Source organism: Oncorhynchus gorbuscha, linkage group LG06 (genome assembly GCF_021184085.1).
Source record: "Oncorhynchus gorbuscha isolate QuinsamMale2020 ecotype Even-year linkage group LG06, OgorEven_v1.0, whole genome shotgun sequence".
In the NCBI taxonomy this organism is placed as follows: domain Eukaryota; kingdom Metazoa; phylum Chordata; class Actinopteri; order Salmoniformes; family Salmonidae; genus Oncorhynchus; species Oncorhynchus gorbuscha.
Window position 1 is genome coordinate 77,993,690 of NC_060178.1, and position 20,272 is coordinate 78,013,961.

A 20,272-nucleotide genomic window follows, 5' to 3' on the forward strand; every position below is an offset into this window, starting at 1 on the left:
CAGGGGACACACCCAGGAGAGGGCGGACAGGGTGAGCCATAACACAGACACTATTTTTGCATAACACAGACACAATTGTGAGTCCTCAAAGAAATAAGGAAAGGCCAGCAGGTGACGATGGCATAAGGGGAGTGAGTGATCAATCCCAATATCTCCACTTAGCCCTCCACTCCAAGTAGTGTCCCAATTCAACTTTAAGCAAGGCATAGTGCCTTTTCAGCCAACTAGTTGCCCTCCAAACGGGCCCAGCTCCAGGTGGGGGAAAAAGGGGGCTTGCCCTGTCAGTTGAAACTTGGTGCCACCTCAGTTTTAGTTTTATGTCCCTATATAAAAATACCAAAAAGTTTAAATGATTTCTGCTACACTGTATTAGCACGATAGACAGAGCGTGCCGCTGAGTGTGTGTATGTATATAAGGGGACTGTGGAAAGCCACTGGGCGGTTAGGTATGACTCCTTTGGGTTTCCATAAAAAGCAGTAAAAACGCTGCTCGTCTGTGGTCGGCTCTGTGAGTAACGTGATATGCCTCCACCTGTAATATTTGATTTCCAATTATAACGACAAGGACAAGTTTACAGTTTTCTCTGCCTCACCACTACAGAGTTTAGTTAGCTTCTTTGCTAGCTGTAAAAGGCGTTAAGTGTTAAGTCTATTTCACTAACCAGCTAATATCAGAAATCAAACCACCAAGGTCAACGCAAGCCCAGCGGCGATGATGCTGCCGAGCTCCAGCTTGCTCCATATGAAGAGACTTCCACAAATGCCGCCAGGATAATGGCTCCACAGCCCCTTCTACCTCTGACTGTTTCTGACGATCTTGGAACAGAGAAACCAGCCCAGGTTAGCCTATAGAATCCTACCCTAGTTGCAGGTTTTCTATCTAAACATGTTAATTGAATAGCAACTGGTTCATAGAAAGAGTGGCTGGAATACTCAGTTACTGCAGATGCGTCACTTCTTGGTAAAATCACTCAACGGTCTCTGCATTTTAATTTTTATGTTTATTGTGGTATAGCGTGACATAAGCAGAATAAAATACAATTCCAATGTAAGAACCCAAATGATGTCCCTAGGTATAGCTACATATCAGTATGTTTCATCATAGAAATAGATAGCCTATATTCTATTTCTATGGTATCCTATTGCTTTTTTGTGGTTGTAAATGGAACTGTACATCCTCATTCCAGGGTTGTTCTTTATTTTGACTATTTACTGTACATTGTAGAATAATAGTGAAGACATCAAAACTATGAAATAACACATGGAATCATGTAGTAACCAAAAAGTCTCAAAGAAATCAAAATATATTTTATATTTGAGATTCTTCAAAGTAGCCACCCTTTGCCTTGATAACAGCTTAGCACACTCTTGGCATTCTTTCAACAAGCATCATGAAGAATGCTTTTCCAACAGTCTTGAAGAAATTCCCACATGCGGAGCACTTGTTGGCTGCTTTTCCTTCACTCTGTGGTCCAACTCATCCCAAATCATTTCAATTAGGTTGAGGTCAGGTGATTATGGAGGCCAGGTCATCTGACGCTGCACCATCACTCTCTTTCTTGGTCAAATAGCCCTTACACAGCCTGGAGGTGTCTTTTGGGTCATTGTCACTATTTAACAAGCTATCTGATTAGCTAACATTAGCTAGCTAGCTTTGCATTTCGCTTGCTACAGTATATGAGCGTTTAACATTTGTATGACTTGTAATTTGTGTTTCATGTTTTAGGGACTCCTGAGCAAACCAGCAAACCAGCAAACCAGGCTGCCATCTTGTGTAACCAAGTGCATGTAAATAATGTAGCTAAAGCATATACTACAAATTGAAAACATTTTTTGTAAGCTTGCCTTGCTTCTCTTTAAAAAATGTATATAAAGTCAATAATTTATCATTGTTCTTTACTGTAGTAACTTTAACGTTAGAGATTGAAGACATTTGGCATGCAATGCAGCTGAAGTAACGTAGCTAACTATTTTCTTGCTTATTGTATAGTGGAGGATAAAAAGACCTGTATGTCTATGGACGTGTAATTATGTAGCTGATCTGTGCATGGACCCTAAAACGTTTGGTGTAAACATTTGTTCAGAACAGTGGTTATAATTGCTTTCAGTGGTTAATCATTAATCCCCCAAAAATTGCAGAAAATGACTGAGTGGAGGAAAAGCAACCATTACATGTCAAACTGCTATAATGGAATGAAAGTCCTGCTTCAATACGACTCCACATTGAACCACAGCCAGAAGATGGGTACATTAAGGGCACATTGAACCACAGCCAGAAGATGGGTACATTAAGGGCACATTGAACCACAGCCAGAAGATGGGTACATTAAGGGCACATTGAACCACAGCCAGAAGATGGGTACATTAAGGGCACATTGAACCACAGCCAGGAGATGGGTACATTAAGGGCACATTGAACCACAGCCAGAAGATGGGTACATTAAGGGCACATTGAACCACAGCCAGAAGATGGGTACATTAAGGGCACATTGAACCACAGCCAGAAGATGGGTACATTAAGGGCACATTGAACCACAGCCAGAAGATGGGTACATTAAGGGCACATTGAACCACAGCCAGAAGATGGGTACATTAAGGGCACATTGAACCACAGCCAGAAGATGGGTACATTAAGGGCCCATTGAACCACAGCCAGAAGATGGGTACATTAAGGGCACATTGTTGTTCCGCTGTTCTCATTTGTTGCTCATATGGCCAGTGTGTATATGGTGTATGAGAAATATAAGGAAAGCCATTACTGTTAAGCTTTGGCAGCTTCTGCTGTGATGTAGTGATGTCCCATTCCCTTGGGTTATTTGAGGGACACCCCCACAGAGGAACACTGAAAATGTGGGAGAGGGGCGGGGGGATTGGGATTGAGCCGTAGTGAAAGATGAAACTGAAGGGAATGGTGTAGCTGATATGTATTGTACAAGCATTGTATTGGTTTGCTTTACAAAACATATTTCTATATATGTATTCTAATACCTACAAATGCCTCATGAACTTGAACCCGACCTTGACAAATTGGATGTGTAACATGCTTTGTCTTATTATTGCAGATTTGCAATGTTATGATTTTCTACATTAATTATGATCTGACCTTTTCATTCTGAATTAGGTTCTTGTTATGTCCTCCTCACGTCACAATTACACAACGAAAGTATGTAATCAATTAATAATGGTGGATTAAATACAATTCAAACCCAGAGGCTTCGCTCCATGGCTCTCCATGTGTTTGGGAAATGAAAGGGAAATTAAATGTAGATTCAGAATGTGCCCTTGGGTTGCTATATTCTGGTTTTCAGGGAAATAATTGCCTTGTCAAAGCACATATTACATGTCGGTTTAATTGGAATAAATAGGGGCCAGAGGAAGTAACACATTCAACTGCCCAGTAATTAGCAGGTTTGAAAATGTGTAAAGTAAATCATTCATTTATGCTACATCGTAATGTTACTTTTAAAATGAACAGATTAGATCTAGTAAAAAAATAAAATAATAAATCACAATAAATATGTAATCTTTGTTCAGTTTCCTCAAAGTGTAAGTAAAACCAATATTTTTTATCTGACCAGAAGTCGTAGTCTTCTTTGAAGTATTTATCATTAGGCAAATCAACTTTCCACTGAGCATAATGGTTCCTATTTAACAGAATAACACATTACTGAGAAATCAGACACTTTCCCATACAGACAAATTATAATTAACCTGTTAAACAAATATGCTGCGTGTGTAAATTAGTGGCCATCTGCTCGGGGCGTCAATAGAGAAATAGTCACTTCCACTTCACTTAATTTGTCTTGATAGAAGACTGGGTCCAATGTAGGGTCTAGTTTATGCACATTGCTAAAACACTCACTGACAATCAAAACACTGTACAGACAGGGCCGGATTAAGAAATCGGAGTCCCTGGAGCAATTGTTTAAAATAAAAAGTATAATTATGTAATTACCACACATTGGCAATCAATTTTTTTGCAAAGAAAGCTACCCGGTGCAGCAGGTAGCTTAGGTTAGAGCGTTAGACTAGTAACGGAAATGTTGCAAGTTCGAAACCCCCAGCTGACAAGGCAGTTAACCCACTGTTCCTAGGCTGTCATTGATAATAAGAATTTGTTCTTAACTGACTTGCCTAGTTAAAGGTAAAAGAAAACAAGTTTGGCGAGCACCATGAAGAAAGTGAGACGGGAGCTCCCTCTCTGCGCCAAATACAGCACATGCACAACCATTGTACTCCTGCTAAAGAATGACAAGACGACGGGACACAGAAAACCGGAGACTTAAGCACTACAACGAAAAGGTATGTCAAAGTCTATCAAGCAAGTGAAAGTTACGAAAATTCGATCAACTGTTGGGATAAGATTTAAATGTGTGACTTGTATTGTCTAATTCTAGTGAACGTGTACTGAATGCATATTGTGTTGTATTTGATGTTCTGAAGTCTGCTGGCAATATGACGTTATAAGCTGTAGCCTAGCTCCACTGTGTGCTGGCTAATATTAGTTCATCTTGCGCCACATTATCAAGCTATTAGCAAGTACTCAACTATTCGGGTAGAAATTCTCATGCATATTGATGCATTTGATGTAAGGTGTGTAAAAGTGCATTGTTTGTGGAATGTATTGTTCATAGAGCATTTTTGGTTTGTTTCTCCATCAGCTCTTACGGTTTATGGAAATGGAACCGCATTAAACATCAGTTTGAGAGTTGACCATTCATTCAGCTGGGGATGCTACATAAGGGATAACAAATGGAATCCATCTGATGCCACTGCACGAAGATTCATACAAGCTGACAATAATTGACTGCTGTCGTATCAACACCTATATTCATTATAATGGCATAATTGATTTGTGCCGAGTTTCACTATTTATCAAGGTCACGCACTTATAATGATGTTTAGGCTACTGATATTTTCATAATTTGACCCACACATCTTGACTGTGCGTCTTGGTGGTTCTGGTATTTTATCTATTTATATTGTATTATAAAAAGATGTTACAACACATGCTTTCTATTTCATAGTTGTAACCAAGGCACTCAATGAACACTTGAATTTTGGCGTTTTTAAACTAATTAAAATACTATTGTGTTCTTTGAAATGAAATACAAATTGTATTCTAATGTTACCCAAGGCCTTCATAAACACAACCAAATTATTATTTTTGCGACAGCATATATGAAGTATATTAATTACACTTAAAATATTGCAGTCTGAGATCCTGAGCACTCTGGACCAGGTTTTTGTCAAGAATCTCTCTGTGGCCTCCCAGGTGGTGCAGTGGTCTAGGGCACAGCATCGCAGAGCTAGCTGTGCCACCAGAAACTCTGGGTTCTTGCCCAGGCTCTGTTGCAGCCGGCCGTGACTGGGAGGTCCGTGGGGCGACGCACAATTGGCCTAGCGTCGTCCGGGTTAGGGAGGCTTTGGCCGGTAGGGATATCCTTGTCTCATCGCGCACCAGTGACTCCTGTCGCGGGCCGGGCACAGTCCACGCTAAACAAGGTCGCCAGGTGCGCATGGTGTTTCCTCCGACACATTGGTGCGTCTGGCTTCCGGGTTGGATGCGCGCTGTGTTAAGAAGCAGTGCGGCTTGGTTGGGTTTCGGAGGACGCATGACTTTTGACCTTCATCTCTCACTAGCCCGTATGGGAGTTTTAGCGATGAGACAAGATGGATACTACGAAATTTGGGAGACAAAAGGGGTAAAATAAAAAAATACATTTAAAAAGAAGAATCTCTCTGTTAATCTTTCCCTCGATCCTAACTTGTCTCCCAGTCGCTCCCACTGAAAAACATACCCACAGCTTGATGCTCAAAGTGTCACCAACAAAGCACCCCCACATCATCACAACACCTCCTCCATGCTTCACAGTGGGAACCACACATGCAGAGATCCTCTGTTCACCTACTCTGCGTCTCACAAAGACTCAGTGATTGGAACCAAAAATCTCACATTTCGAGTCATCTGACCAAAGGACAGTTTTGCACCGGTCTAATGTCCATTGCTCGTGTTTCTTAGCCCAAGCAAGTCTCTTCTTATTATTGGATTCCTTTCATAGTGGTTTCTTTGCAGAAATTCAACCATGAAGACCTGATTCACACAGTCTCCTTTGAAGAGTTGATGTTGAGATGTGTCTGTTACTTGAACTCTGTGACACATTTATTTTGGCTGCAATCTGATGTGCAGTTAACTTAATGAATGTATCCTCTGCAGTAGAGGTAACCCTGGGTCTTCCTGTCCTGTGGCGGTCCTCATGAGAGCCAGTTTCATCATAGCGCTTGATGGTTTTTGCAACTGCACTTGAAGAAACGTTCAAAGTTCTTGAAATATTCCGTATTGACTGACCTTCATGTCTTAAAGTAATGGACTGTCTTTTCTATTTGCTTATTTGAGCTGTTCTTGCCATAATATGGACTTGGTCTTTTACCAAATAGGGCTATCTTCTATATACCACTCCTACCTAGTCACAACAACTGCTTGGCTCAAACGCATTGATTAGGAAAGAAATTCCACAATTTAACAGGGCACACCTGTTAATTGAAATGCATTCCAGGTGATTACCTCATGAAGCTGGTTGAGAGAATACCAAGAGTGTGCAAAGCTGTCACCAAGGAAAATTGTGGTTACTTTGAAGAATTTCAAATGTATATATATTGTGATTTGTTTAAAACTTTTTGGGTTACTACATGATTCCATATGTGTTATTTCATAGTTTTGATGTCTTCACTATTATTCTACAATGTAGAAAATAGTCTAAATAATGAAAAAACCCTGGAACGAGTAGGTGTCCAAACATTTGACTGGTACTGTATGTAAATTATATATTTCTGTATTTAATTTTCAATAAATTAGCAAACATCTCTTTCACTTTGTCATTATGGGGTATTGTTTGTAGTTGGGTGATGAACCCTTTTTAAACCATTTTGAATTCAGGCTGAAATAACAAAATGTGGAATAAGTCAAGGGTATGAATACTCTCTGAAGGCCCACTGTAACACGAAATGCCTCACTTGATCACCATTCAAAGTGCCTGATCCAGTTGAGATAATCATGCACAACCAAGACATTGCGTAAATCAATCGTTGTTGTCAATTGAAGACTTTCAGGAACACTTGAGATAAGTATGGGGATCTTAAACCAGAATACCACCCATATAAGGAGACGTTTGGAATGTGAGCTATAAGGTAATCCACAGTAGACTTCAATAGAAAGCCAGTAAGGAGTTGAGCCTAGACAGTTGATTATACTGTAATGGCCATTCATTCCACTCAGCTCTTTGTTTCTACAGACTCTAGGGTTAGATCCAAATAGCACCCTATTGCTCCCTATTTAGTTCACTACTTTTGACCAGGGCGCATAGGGGACGTAACCGTAGTGAATTATATTTAAATGGGAGAGGAGTAAACGGATATCTGGTTCCACGAGGAGGATCGTGAGACACTTTGTGAACGGTAACTACTGATCACTTCACACGCTGATTTCTACCTGTGTGTGTGTGTGTGTGTGTGCACTGTATCTGTAAAGGGTAGAGTGGTAGGAAAGAGTATGATATGATGGAGATCCTGTAGAGGTAAAAAATGTCTCACAACTCCTCCTGTTAATTTTCCTTCCCCTAAGTGCTTTTAAACACCACATAATATATATATGCCATTTAGCAGACGCTTTTATCCAAAGCGACTTACAGTCATGTGTGCATACATTCTACGTATGGGTGGTCCCGGGGATCGAACCCACTACCCTGGCGTTACAAGCGCCATGCTCTACCAACTGAGCTACAGAAGGACCACAATCTCAGAGCATTTGAAACCTTACTCCATCTAAAACCTCACTGTATTTAGAAGACTTTTAGAAAACACACAGTAAATCACACTATAAAGATGACTCCAAAGCAGTGGAGGAACAGCCAAATGTGTCTGCACATGGTCAACCAAGGCAGATCTCAGAACATTATTCAAGAATTCAAAACAGTCTACCAAGTAAGTAAGACGGCATCGATAGCATCATCATAGAAGACAGTACTTAAAAAAACACCATCATTAACAAGCTACATTTCTGTATTGTTTGAACACCTTCAATGTAACTTAATGACTGGAGAAATAAGAAGTGAACCCAGGTTACCTAGCTGTCTATCTGACTAATGACCATGATAGGAATTGTAATGAGAGACAGCTAAGAGATTGTATTGTTGCAACTGCCAGTGTGAGGAGAATATAGTCATCTACTGTATGGAGGACGGCGTGTTTCTCTTTGGACCTACTGTAGTTACTGCTCCACAAATCCATTATGTACACATAATCATAGCGTGATTCATACCGGGCATCCTTAATAATGTCAAAAATGTATCACTGCAATACCATTTATATTAGAAGCCGGGTGGGTCAATTACTTTGCCTCCTGATGCCAATTTCAGAATGGGCGGTGAAACCTTTCATCCTGTGTGCGCTTAAAAATGTCAGTCAGTATTTGGCTGGAAGGAGCGAGGACCATGCTGCCAAATATGAAATTCAAAACTTCTGTTTGGCTCCCAATAAGGCTAATGGATAGGGCCACGCTCAGTGAGTGAAGTTAGATAAAACAATAAGGCTAAAGGATAGGGCCACGCTCAGTGGGTGAAGTTAGATAAAACAATAAGGCTAAAGGATAGGGCCACGCTCAGTGGGTGAAGTTAGATAAAACAATAAGGCTAAAGGATAGGGCCACGCTCAGTGAGTGAAGTTAGATAAACAATAAGGCTAATGGATAGGGCCACGCTCAGTGAGTGAAGTTAGATAAAACAATAAGGCTAAAGGATAGGGCCACGCTCAGTGAGTGAAGTTAGATAAAACAATAAGGCTAATGGATAGGGCCACGCTCAGTGAGTGAAGTTAGATAAACAATAAGGCTAAAGGATAGGGCCACGCTCAGTGAGTGAAGTTAGATAAACAATAAGGCTAAAGGATAGGGCCATGCTCAGTGAGTGAAGTTAGATAAAACAATAAGGCTAAAGGATAGGGCCACATTCAGTGGGTGAAGTTAGATAAAACAATAAGGCTAAAGGATAGGGCCACGCTCAGTGGGTGAAGTTAGATAAAACAATAAGGCTAAAGGATAGGGCCACGCTCAGTGAGTGAAGTTAGATAAAACAATAAGGCTAAAGGATAGGGCCACGCTCAGTGAGTGAAGTTAGATAAAACAATAAGGCTAAAGGATAGGGCCACGCTCAGTGAGTGAAGTTAGATAAAACAATAAGGCTAAAGGATAGGGCCACGCTCAGTGAGTGAAGTTAGATAAAACAATAAGGCTAAAGGATAGGGCCACGCTCAGTGAGTGAAGTTAGATAAAACAATAAGGCTAAAGGATAGGGCAACGCTCAGTGAGTGAAGTTAGATAAACAATAAGGCTAATGGATAGGGCCACGCTCAGTGAGTGAAGTTAGATAAAACCATAAGGCTAAAGGATAGGGCCACGCTCAGTGAGTGAAGTTAGATAAAACAATAAGGCTAAAGGATAGGGCCACGCTCAGTGAGTGAAGTTAGATAAAACAATAAGGCTAAAGGATAGGGCCACGCTCAGTGAGTGAAGTTAGATAAAACAATAAGGCTAAAGGATAGGGCCACGCTCAGTGAGTGAAGTTAGATAAAACAATAAGGCTAAAGGATAGGGCCACGCTCAGTGGGTGAAGTTAGATAAAACAATAAGGCTAAAGGATAGGGCCACGCTCAGTGAGTGAAGTTAGATAAACAATAAGGCTAATGGATAGGGCCACGCTCAGTGGGTGAAGTTAGATAAAACAATAAGGCTAAAGGATAGGGCCACGTTCAGTGAGTGAAGTTAGATAAACAATAAGGCTAATGGATAGGGCCACGCTCAGTGAGTGAAGTTAGATAAACAATAAGGCTAATGGATAGGGCCACGCTCAGTGGGTGAAGTTAGATAAAACAATAAGGCTAAAGGATAGGGCCACACTCAGTGAGTGAAGTTAGATAAACAATAAGGCTAATGGATAGGGCCACGCTCAGTGAGTGAAGTTAGATAAAACAATAAGGCTAAAGGATAGGGCCACGCTCAGTGAGTGAAGTTAGATAAAACAATAAGGCTAATGGATAGGGCCACGCTCAGTGGGTGAAGTTAGATAAAACAATAAGGCTAAAGGATAGGGCCACGCTCAGTGAGTGAAGTTAGATAAAACAATAAGGCTAATGGATAGGGCCACGTTCAGTGAGTGAAGTTAGATAAAACAATAAGGCTAAAGGATAGGGCCACGCTCAGTGAGTGAAGTTAGATAAAACAATAAGGCTAAAGGATAGGGCTACGCTCAGTGAGTGAAGTTAGATAAAACAATAAGGCTAAAGGATAGGGCCACGCTCAGTGAGTGAAGTTAGATAAACAATAAGGCTAATGGATAGGGCCACGCTCATTGAGTGAAGTTAGATAAAACAATAAGGCTAAAGGATAGGGCCACGCTCAGTGAGTGAAGTTAGATAAAACAATAAGGCTAATGGATAGGGCCACGCTCAGTGAGTGAAGTTAGATAAAACAATAAGGCTAAAGGATAGGGCCACGCTCAGTGAGTGAAGTTAGATAAAACAATAAGGCTAATGGATAGGGCCACGCTCAGTGAGTGAAGTTAGATAAAACAATAAGGCTAAAGGATAGGGCCACGCTCAGTGAGTGAAGTTAGATAGTTCATCCACTATGGCCTTTTAGATATTCTGGCTGCACTGTCCGCATCCTGTTGTGTTGTTCTTCATCCACTATGGCCTTTTAGATATTCTGGCTGTACTGTCCGCATCCTGTTGTGTTGTTCTTCATCCACTATGGCCTTTTAGATATTCTGGCTGTACTGTCCGCATCCTGTTGTGTTGTTCTTCATCCACTATGGCCTTTTAGATATTCTGTCTGAACTGTCCACATCCTGTTGTGTTGTTCTTCATCCACTATGGCCTTTTGGATATTCTGGCTGTACTGTGCACTGATCTAATGGACTAAACCTTAAAATCCTGTTGCTACAGGATTATTTTGTTGTGACAATATAGGTCAAATTAATATCTTTCATCTGTAGCCATCCTCTCACTCTAAATACACAACTTCCTACCTATACATTAACTCACACTCAATATACCATGATGAGAATAATAGGGAGGAGTGATAACAGTATTGTCAACAGAGTATCATGAACTGTACTGAGTATACAAAACATCAAGAATAGTAGTAGGTGCCAGGCACACTGGTTTGTGTCAAGAACTGCAACGCTGCTGGATTTTTTACGATCAACAGTTTCCTGTGTGTATCAAGAATGGTACACCACCCAAAGGACATCCAGCCAACTTGGAGTCAACATGGGCCAGCATCCCAGTGGAGCGCTTTCTATATCTTGTAGAGTCCATGCCCTGACGAATTGAGGCTGTTCTGAGGGCAAGAGGGGGGGGGGTATACAATGCATTCGGAAAGCATTCAGACCTCCTGACTTTTTCCATATTTTATTACGTTATAGCCTTATTCTAAAATTGATTAAATAACACATTTTCCTCATCAATCTACACACAATAGCCCATAATGACACAGTGAAAAAAAGAGAAAAAACATATTTACATAAGTATTCAGACCGTTTGCTATGAGACTCAAAATTGAGATCACGGGGCATCCTGTTTCCATTGATCATCCTTGAAATGTTTCTACATCTTGATAGGAGTCCACCTTTGGTAAATTCAATTGATTGGACATGATTTGGAAAGGCACACACCTGTCTATATAAGGTCCCACAGTTGACAGTGCATGTAAGAGCAAAAACCAAGCCATTGGGACCGAAGGAATTGTCACCAGAGCTCAGAGACAGGATTGTGTCGGCACAGATCTGAGGAAGGACACCAAAACATTTCTGCAGCATTGAAGGTCCCCAATAACACAGTGGCCTCCATCATTCTTAAATGGAAGAAGTTTGGAACCACCAAGACTCTTCCTAGAGCTGGCCGCCTGGCCAAAATTATCAATCAGGGGAGAAGGGCCTTGGTCAGGGAGGTGACGAAGAACCCGATGTTCACTCTGACAGAGCTCCAGAGTTCCTCTGTGGAGATGTGAGAACCTTCCAGAAGAACAACCATCTCTGCAGCACTCCACCTATCAGGCCTTTATGGTAGAGTGGCCAGACAGAAGCCACTCCTCAGTAAAAGGCTCATGATAGCCCGCTTGGAGTTTGCCAAAAGGCACTTAAAGACTCTCAGACCATGAGAAACAATAATCAAATCAAATAAAATAAAATTTTATTTGTCACATACACATGGTTAGCAGATGTTAATGCGAGTGTAGCGAAATGCTTGTGCTTCTAGTTCCGACAATGCAGTGATAACCAACAAGTAATCTAACTAACAATTCCAAAACTACTGTCTTATACACAGTGTAAGGGGATAAGGAACATGTACATAAGGATATATGAATGAGTGATGGTACAGAGCAGCATACAGTAGATGGTATCGAGTACAGTATATACATATGAGATGAGTGTGTAGACAAAGTAAACAAAGTGGCATAGTTAAAGTGGCTAGTGATACATGTGTTACATAAGGATGCAGTCGATGATGTAGAGTACAGTATATACATATGCATATGAGATTAATAATGTAGGGTAAGTAACATTATATAAGGTAGCATTGTTTAAAGTGGCTAGTGATATATTTACATCATTTCCCATCAATTCCCATTATTAAAATGGCTGGAGTTGGGTCAGTGTCAATGACAGTGTGTTGGCAGCAGCCACTCAGTGTTAGTGGTGGCTGTTTAACAGTCTGATGGCCTTGAGATAGAAGCTGTTTTTCAGTCTCTCGGTCCCAGCTTTGACGCACCTGTACTGACCTCGCCTTCTGGATGATAGCGGGGTGAACAGGCAGTGGTTCGGGTGGTTGATGTCCTTGATGATCTTTATGGCCTTCCTGTAACAACGGGTGGTGTAGGTGTCCTGGAGGGCAGGTAGTTTGCCCCGGTGATGCGTTGTGCAGTCCTCACTACCCTCTGGAGAGCCTTACGGTTGAGGGCGGAGCAGTTGCCGTACCAGGCGGTGATACAGCCCGCCAGGATGCTCTCGATTGTGCATCTGTAGAAGTTTGTGAGTGCTTTTGGTGACAAGCCGAATTTCTTCAGCCTCCTGAGGTTGAATAGGCGCTGCTGCGCCTTCTTCACGACGCTGTCAGTGTGAGTGGACCAATTCAGTTTGTCTGTGATGTGTATGCCGAGGAACTTAAAACTAGCTACCCTCTCCACTACTGTTCCATCGATGTGGATAGGGGGTGTTCCCTCTGCTGTTTCCTGAAGTCCACAATCATCTCCTTAGTTTTGTTGACGTTGAGTGTGAGGTTATTTTCCTGACACCACACTCCGAGGGCCCTCACCTCCTCCCTGTAGGCCGTCTCGTCGTTGTTGGTAATCAAGCCTACCACTGTTGTGTCGTCCGCAAACTTGATGATTGAGTTGGAGGCGTGCGTGGCCACGCAGTCGTGGGTGAACAGGGAGTACAGGAGAGGGCTCAGAACGCACCCTTGTGGGGCCCCCGTGTTGAGGATCAGCGGGGTGGAGATGTTGTTGCCTACCCTCACCACCTGGGGGCGGCCCGTCAGGAAGTCCAGTACCCAGTTGCACAGGGCGGGGTCGAGACCCAGGGTCTCGAGCTTGATGACGAGCTTGGAGGGTACTATGGTGTTGAATGCCGAGCTGTAGTCGATGAACAGCATTCTCACATAGGTATTCCTCTTGTCCAGGTGGGTTAGGGCAGTGTGCAGTGTGGTTGAGATTGCATCGTCTGTGGACCTATTTGGGCGGTAAGCAAATTGGAGTGGGTCTAGGGTGTCAGGTAGGGTGGAGGTGATATGGTCCTTGACTAGTCTCTCAAAGCACTTCATGATGACGGAAGTGAGTGCTATGGGGCGGTAGTCGTTTAGCTCAGTTACCTTAGCTTTCTTGGGAACAGGAACAATGGTGGCCCTCTTGAAGCATGTGGGAACAGCAGACTGGTATAGGGATTGATTGAATATGTCCGTAAACACACCGGCCAGCTGGTCTGCGCATGCTCTGAGGGCGCGGCTGGGGATGCCGTCTGGGCCTGCAGCCTTGCGAGGGTTAACACGTTTAAATGTCTTACTCACCTCGGCTGCAGTGAAGGAGAGACCGCATGTTTCCGTTGCAGGCCGTGTCAGTGGCACTGTATTGTCCTCAAAGCGGGCAAAAAAGTTATTTAGTCTGCCTGGGAGCAAGACATCCTGGTCCGTGACTGGGCTGGGTTTCTTCTTGTAGTCCGTGATTGACTGTAGACCCTGCCACATGCCTCTTGTGTCTGAGCCATTGAATTGAGATTCCACTTTGTCTCTGTACTGACGCTTAGCTTGTTTAATAGCCTTACGGAGGGAATAGCTGCACTGTTTGTATTCAGTCATGTTGCCAGACACCTTGCCCTGATTAAAAGCAGTGGTTCGCGCTTTCAGTTTCACGCGAATGCTGCCATCAATCCACGGTTTCTGGTTAGGGAATGTTTTTATCGTTGCTATGGTCTGATGAAACCAAGATTGAACTCTTTGGCCCGAATGCCAAGCGGCACATCTGGAGGAAACCTGACACCATCCCTACAGTGAAGCATGGTGGTGGTGGATGTTTTCCAGCAGCAGCGACTGGGAGACTAGTCAGGATCGAGGCAAAGATGAACGGAGCAAAGTACAGCAAGATCCTTGATTAAAACCTACCTTCCAACAGGACAACGACCCTAAGCACACAACCAAGACAATGCAGAAGCGGCTTTGGGACAAGTTTCTGCATGTTCTTGAGTGGCCCAGCCAGAACCTGGAAACCGATCGAACATCTCTGGAGAGACCTGAAAATAGCTGTGCAGCAACGCTCCCCCTCCAACCTGACAGAGCTTGAGAGGAACGGCAGAGAAGAATGGAAGAAACTCCCCAAATATAGGTGAGCCAACCTTGTAGTGTCATACCCAAGAAGACTTGAGGCTGTAATCGCTGCTAAAGGTGCTTCAACAAAGTACTGATTAAAGGGTCTGAATACTTATGTAACTGTGATTTATTTTTATTGCTAATAAATTTGCAAAATTTCTAAAAACCTGTTTTTCCTTTGTCATTATGGGGTATTGTATGTAGATTGAAAAAGAAAAAGATTTAATAACTTTTACAATAAGCCTGTAACGTAACATGTGGAAAATGTCAAGGGACCTGAATACTTTCCGAATGCACTGTACCTCGAGACTCTGTTGTGTATTGCAGAGGAGGACATTAGTAATCTGTATCAGTCTGCAGTCTATCAGTAACACTGGAGAGATGAAGCGTCTTGGAGTAACCAGCTGTGTTGTAGGGCCTCTGCCACATCTCATCCAGACCTGTACAGCCAGGTGGATCTCTGACTGGTTCCCACAAGGGCCCTTTCAACCAGGAAAAATCTTAATTACGAGCTGTCCGCCGTACCACCTTGCCTCACACTCCAGTGTAGGTCTAACATGACTCCCTCTCCTTTTCTCCTCTCCATCAGATTCTGCACTGATCTGAATTCATGCAGGATAGGTGAAAGCTCTGTGGTGACTGACCGTGACTACCTACAGTGAAGCAGAGGGGGGGACATATACATGAGAACAGGAGGAAGCTCTGTGGTGACTGACCGTGACTACCTACAGTGAAGCAGAGGGGGGACATATACATGAGAACAGGAGGAAGCTCTGTGGTGACTGACCGTGACTACCTACAGTGAAGCAGAGGGGGACATATACATGAGAACAGGAGGAAGCTCTGTGGTGACTGACCGTGACTACCTACAGTGAAGCAGAGGGGGGGACATATACATGAGAACAGGAGGAAGCTCTGTGGTGACTGACCGTGACTACCTACAGTGAAGCAGAGGGGGGGACATATACATGAGAACAGGAGGAAGCTCTGTGGTGACTGACCGTGACTACCTACAGTGAAGCAGAGGGGGACATATACATGAGAACAGGAGGAAGCTCTGTGGTGACTGACCGTGACTACCTACAGTGAAGCAGAGGGGGGACATATACATGAGAACAGGAGGAAGCTCTGTGGTGACTGACCGTGACTACCTACAGTGAAGCAGAGGGGGGACATATACATGAGAACAGGAGGAAGCTCTGTGGTGACTGACCGTGACTACCTACAGTGAAGCAGAGGGGGGACATATACATGAGAACAGGAGGAAGCTCTGTGGTGACTGACCGTGACTACCTACAGTGAAGCAGAGGGGGGACATATACATGAGAACAGGAGGAAGCTTTGTGGTGACTGACCGTGACTACCTACAGTGAAGCAGAGGGGGGGACATATACATGAGAACAGGAGGAAGCTCTGTGGTGACTGACCGTGACTACCTACAGTGAAGCAGAGGGGGGACATATACATGAGAACAGGAGGAAGCTCTGTGGTGACTGACCGTGACTACCTACAGTGAAGCAGAGGGGGGACATATATACATGAGAACAGGAGGAAGCTCTGTGGTGACTGACCGTGACTACCTACAGTGAAGCAAAGGGGGGGGACATATACATGAGAACAGGAGGAAGCTCTGTGGTGACTGACCGTGACTACCTACAGTGAAGCAGAGGGGGGGGCATATACATGAGAACAGGAGGAAGCTCTGTGGTGACTGACCGTGACTACCTACAGTGAAGCAGAGGGGGGACATATACATGAGAACAGGAGGAAGCTCTGTGGTGACTGACCGTGACTACCTACAGTGAAGCAGAGGGGGGGGACATATACATGAGAACAGGAGGAAGCTCTGTGGTGACTGACCGTGACTACCTACAGTGAAGCAGAGGGGGGACATATACATGAGAACAGGAGGAAGCTCTGTGGTGACTGACCGTGACTACCTACAGTGAAGCAAAGGGGGGGGGACATATACATGAGAACAGGAGGAAGCTCTGTGGTGACTGACCGTGACTACCTACAGTGAAGCAGAGGGGGGGACATATACATGAGAACAGGAGGAAGCTCTGTGGTGACTGACCGTGACTACCTACTACAGTGAAGCAGAGGGGGGCATATACATGAGAACAGGAGGAAGCTCTGTGGTGACTGACCGTGACTACCTACAGTGAAGCATAGGGGGGACATATACATGAGAACAGGAGGAAGCTCTGTGGTGACTGACCGTGACTACCTACAGTGAAGCAGAGGGGGGACATATACATGAGAACAGGAGGAGGCTCTGTGGTGACTGACCGTGACTACCTACAGTGAAGCAGAGGGGGGACATATACATGAGAACAGGAGGAAGCTCTGTGGTGACTGACCGTGACTACCTACAGTGAAGCAGAGGGGGACATATACATGAGAACAGGAGGAAGCTCTGTGGTGACTGACCGTGACTACCTACAGTGAAGCAGAGGGGGGGCATATACATGAGAACAGGAGGAGGCTCTGTGGTGACTGACCGTGACTACCTACAGTGAAGCATAGGGGGGACATATACATGAGAACAGGAGGAAGCTCTGTGGTGACTGACCGTGACTACCTACAGTGAAGCAGAGGGGGGGGCATATACATGAGAACAGGAGGAAGCTCTGTGGTGACTGACCGTGACTACCTACAGTGAAGCAGAGGGGGGACATATACATGAGAACAGGAGGAAGCTCTGTGGTGACTGACCGTGACTGCCTACTACAGTGAAGCAGAGGGGGGGCATATACATGAGAACAGGAGGAAGCTCTGTGGTGACTGACCGTGACTACCTACAGTGAAGCATAGGGGGACATATACATGAGAACAGGAGGAAGCTCTGTGGTGACTGACCGTGACTACCTACAGTGAAGCAGAGGGGGGGACATATACATGAGAACAGGAGGAGGCTCTGTGGTGACTGACCGTGACTACCTACAGTGAAGCAGAGGGGGGACATATACATGAGAACAGGAGGAAGCTCTGTGGTGACTGACCGTGACTACCTACTACAGTGAAGCAGAGGGGGGCATATACATGAGAACAGGAGGAAGCTCTGTGGTGACTGACCGTGACTACCTACAGTGAAGCATAGGGTGGGACATATACATGAGAACAGGAGGAAGCTCTGTGGTGACTGACCGTGACTACCTACAGTGAAGCAGAGGGGGGGACATATACATGAGAACAGGAGGAGGCTCTGTGGTGACTGACCGTGACTACCTACAGTGAAGCAGAGGGGGGGGGGACATATACATGAGAACAGGAGGAAGCTCTGTGGTGACTGACCGTGACTACCTACAGTGAAGCAGAGGGGGACATATACATGAGAACAGGAGGAAGCTCTGTGGTGACTGACCGTGACTACCTACAGTGAAGCAGAGGGGGGGCATATACATGAGAACAGGAGGAGGCTCTGTGGTGACTGACCGTGACTACCTACAGTGAAGCATAGGGGGGGACATATACATGAGAACAGGAGGAAGCTCTGTGGTGACTGACCGTGACTACCTACAGTGAAGCAGAGGGGGGGACATATACATGAGAACAGGAGGAAGCCTTATGAGACGCAGCCCAAGCCTAACCCACCTGGGCACATCTTCAAAGAAGTTCAAACTTATTAGAAGTTCAAACTTATTAGAAGTTCAAAAGAAAGATTGCAGTGCAATCTCTACTCAGGGAATAGTTACACAACACAACAACCCTCCAGTTCTTTTAGACAATTGTTATGCTTATTGTTCTTTCAACTGAAGAAAGAAAACATTCCTACAAGCTATTCATTCATTTCAAGATAGATCATTAATATTCTTTGTACACAACTAAGAGATAGGGCATACTTAAGAAATGGAACTGCAGCAGTACCAGCATGTTTAGACAAAGACACTTTTCTATTCTACTATGACCATTGTGCCAGAAAAACAAATCATGAAAATATCTTGAATTTCCTCATGTCATCCTTTTAAAAAAACTCCCTAGTGGTGTAGAATAAATACAAGATTACTCTCTGTAGCTCAGTTGGTAGAGCATGGCGCTTGTAACGCCAGGGTAGTGGGTTCAATCCCCGGGACCACCCATACGTAGAATGTATGCACACATGACTGTAAGTCGCTTTGGATAAAAGCGTCTGCTAAATGGCATATATTATTATTATTATTTATTATAAATTATTTACTGAACAATAGATGAAGAAGACAGTACATGCAGGACTCCAAGTGCCTCCTGGGTAAAATAGAAATTGAGCAATCAACGAGTTCCAGGTATGATTTCCTCCCCAAGCCTTGACCCCCCCATTAAACAGGAATTCGCCCAGCCCTCATTGTTTGTGTGGACATACTTTGACATAAAGCCAATGAGTGCCAACCTCCGACCTTTCAGTAGCTGATTGCCTGTATGTTTGATTGATTTATGGTTGACTAAAGTGAACACTCATATCAATATTCAATATCAGGCCCTACTGAGATGTGCACACTGCTCACAGTGAAAAGTTCAGCTCCCTCCCCGGCTGGCCAGAGGCTGAGATTGTACGTCAGTCGGTAGCCTGCACTTTCCCAAGAGACAGAGAATTTTATGGGTTTAATATCGGCAACAAGCCTTTTTACAATGCGCACCACCACCCCTCAAGGCAACCCGCCACCACATCCCTGCCTCCATCACCGCCCCAGCGGGATTGAAAGTGCCACATAAAGTGGCTATATACAATCACATCTTGGACCGCTTGCATGTACAATTACATTCCCTGAGCTGACTGTCAGGGAAACAATTTAAACTGGGGGCTGAGGGCGGAACCCCCCAGGCCTAATCAATTACACAAGGAAACCATGAGTGGGAAAAACTCAGTGCCACTCTGTTCTGTTCCACTCAATCTCCAGTCTAAAACTCATGCAGAGAGCTAAGAGAGTGAGGGAAGAAGAGGAAAGATTAAAGGAAGATTGAAGGAGGAAGGGAGAGAGACTGAGTGAGAGAGCTGTAGAGAAGATGGAGAAAGAGAGAGAGAGAGATGGAAGGAGAGAGCTCTTCAATCACCCTTGTGAGTTGGAGGATGAGAGATGTGATGTTGCCGTTGTGATATTCCACTAGAAATAACTAAGAAAGTAATTTGCCCGTGTGAATGCTACTGCTAACATCTGGAGCGATACTGTCTGTGCAATAAAACTAAATCACAACACACACACAGGTCTGGTGACAAGGGGGAGCACACCCTTTTAGCCTGGCTGTCAGGCTGAGATCTACACTTTCATTACGATGTTTAAGTGTCCGATTGATGGAGCTGCGAGTACCAACGTCCCTGGGTTCACAGTCTATCTATCAAGTAAACTACTGCTGGGTTTTTTAACAGGGAGATATTAAAAAGAGA

At 44.0% G+C, this 20,272-nt stretch overlaps 1 protein-coding gene and 1 long non-coding RNA gene across 15 annotated transcripts in view; one reads left to right on the top strand and one right to left on the bottom strand.

Moving 5' to 3' along the window:
* Positions 1-20,272, bottom strand: part of LOC124038361 (calcium-activated potassium channel subunit alpha-1) — a 201,661-nt gene that overhangs the window by 163,822 nt on the left and 17,567 nt on the right. The window lies entirely within an intron of this gene.
* Positions 533-3,073, top strand: LOC124038362. Its single transcript, XR_006839350.1, has 2 exons — positions 533-840; positions 1,727-3,073. It is a non-coding gene; the product is annotated as an uncharacterized LOC124038362 (long non-coding RNA).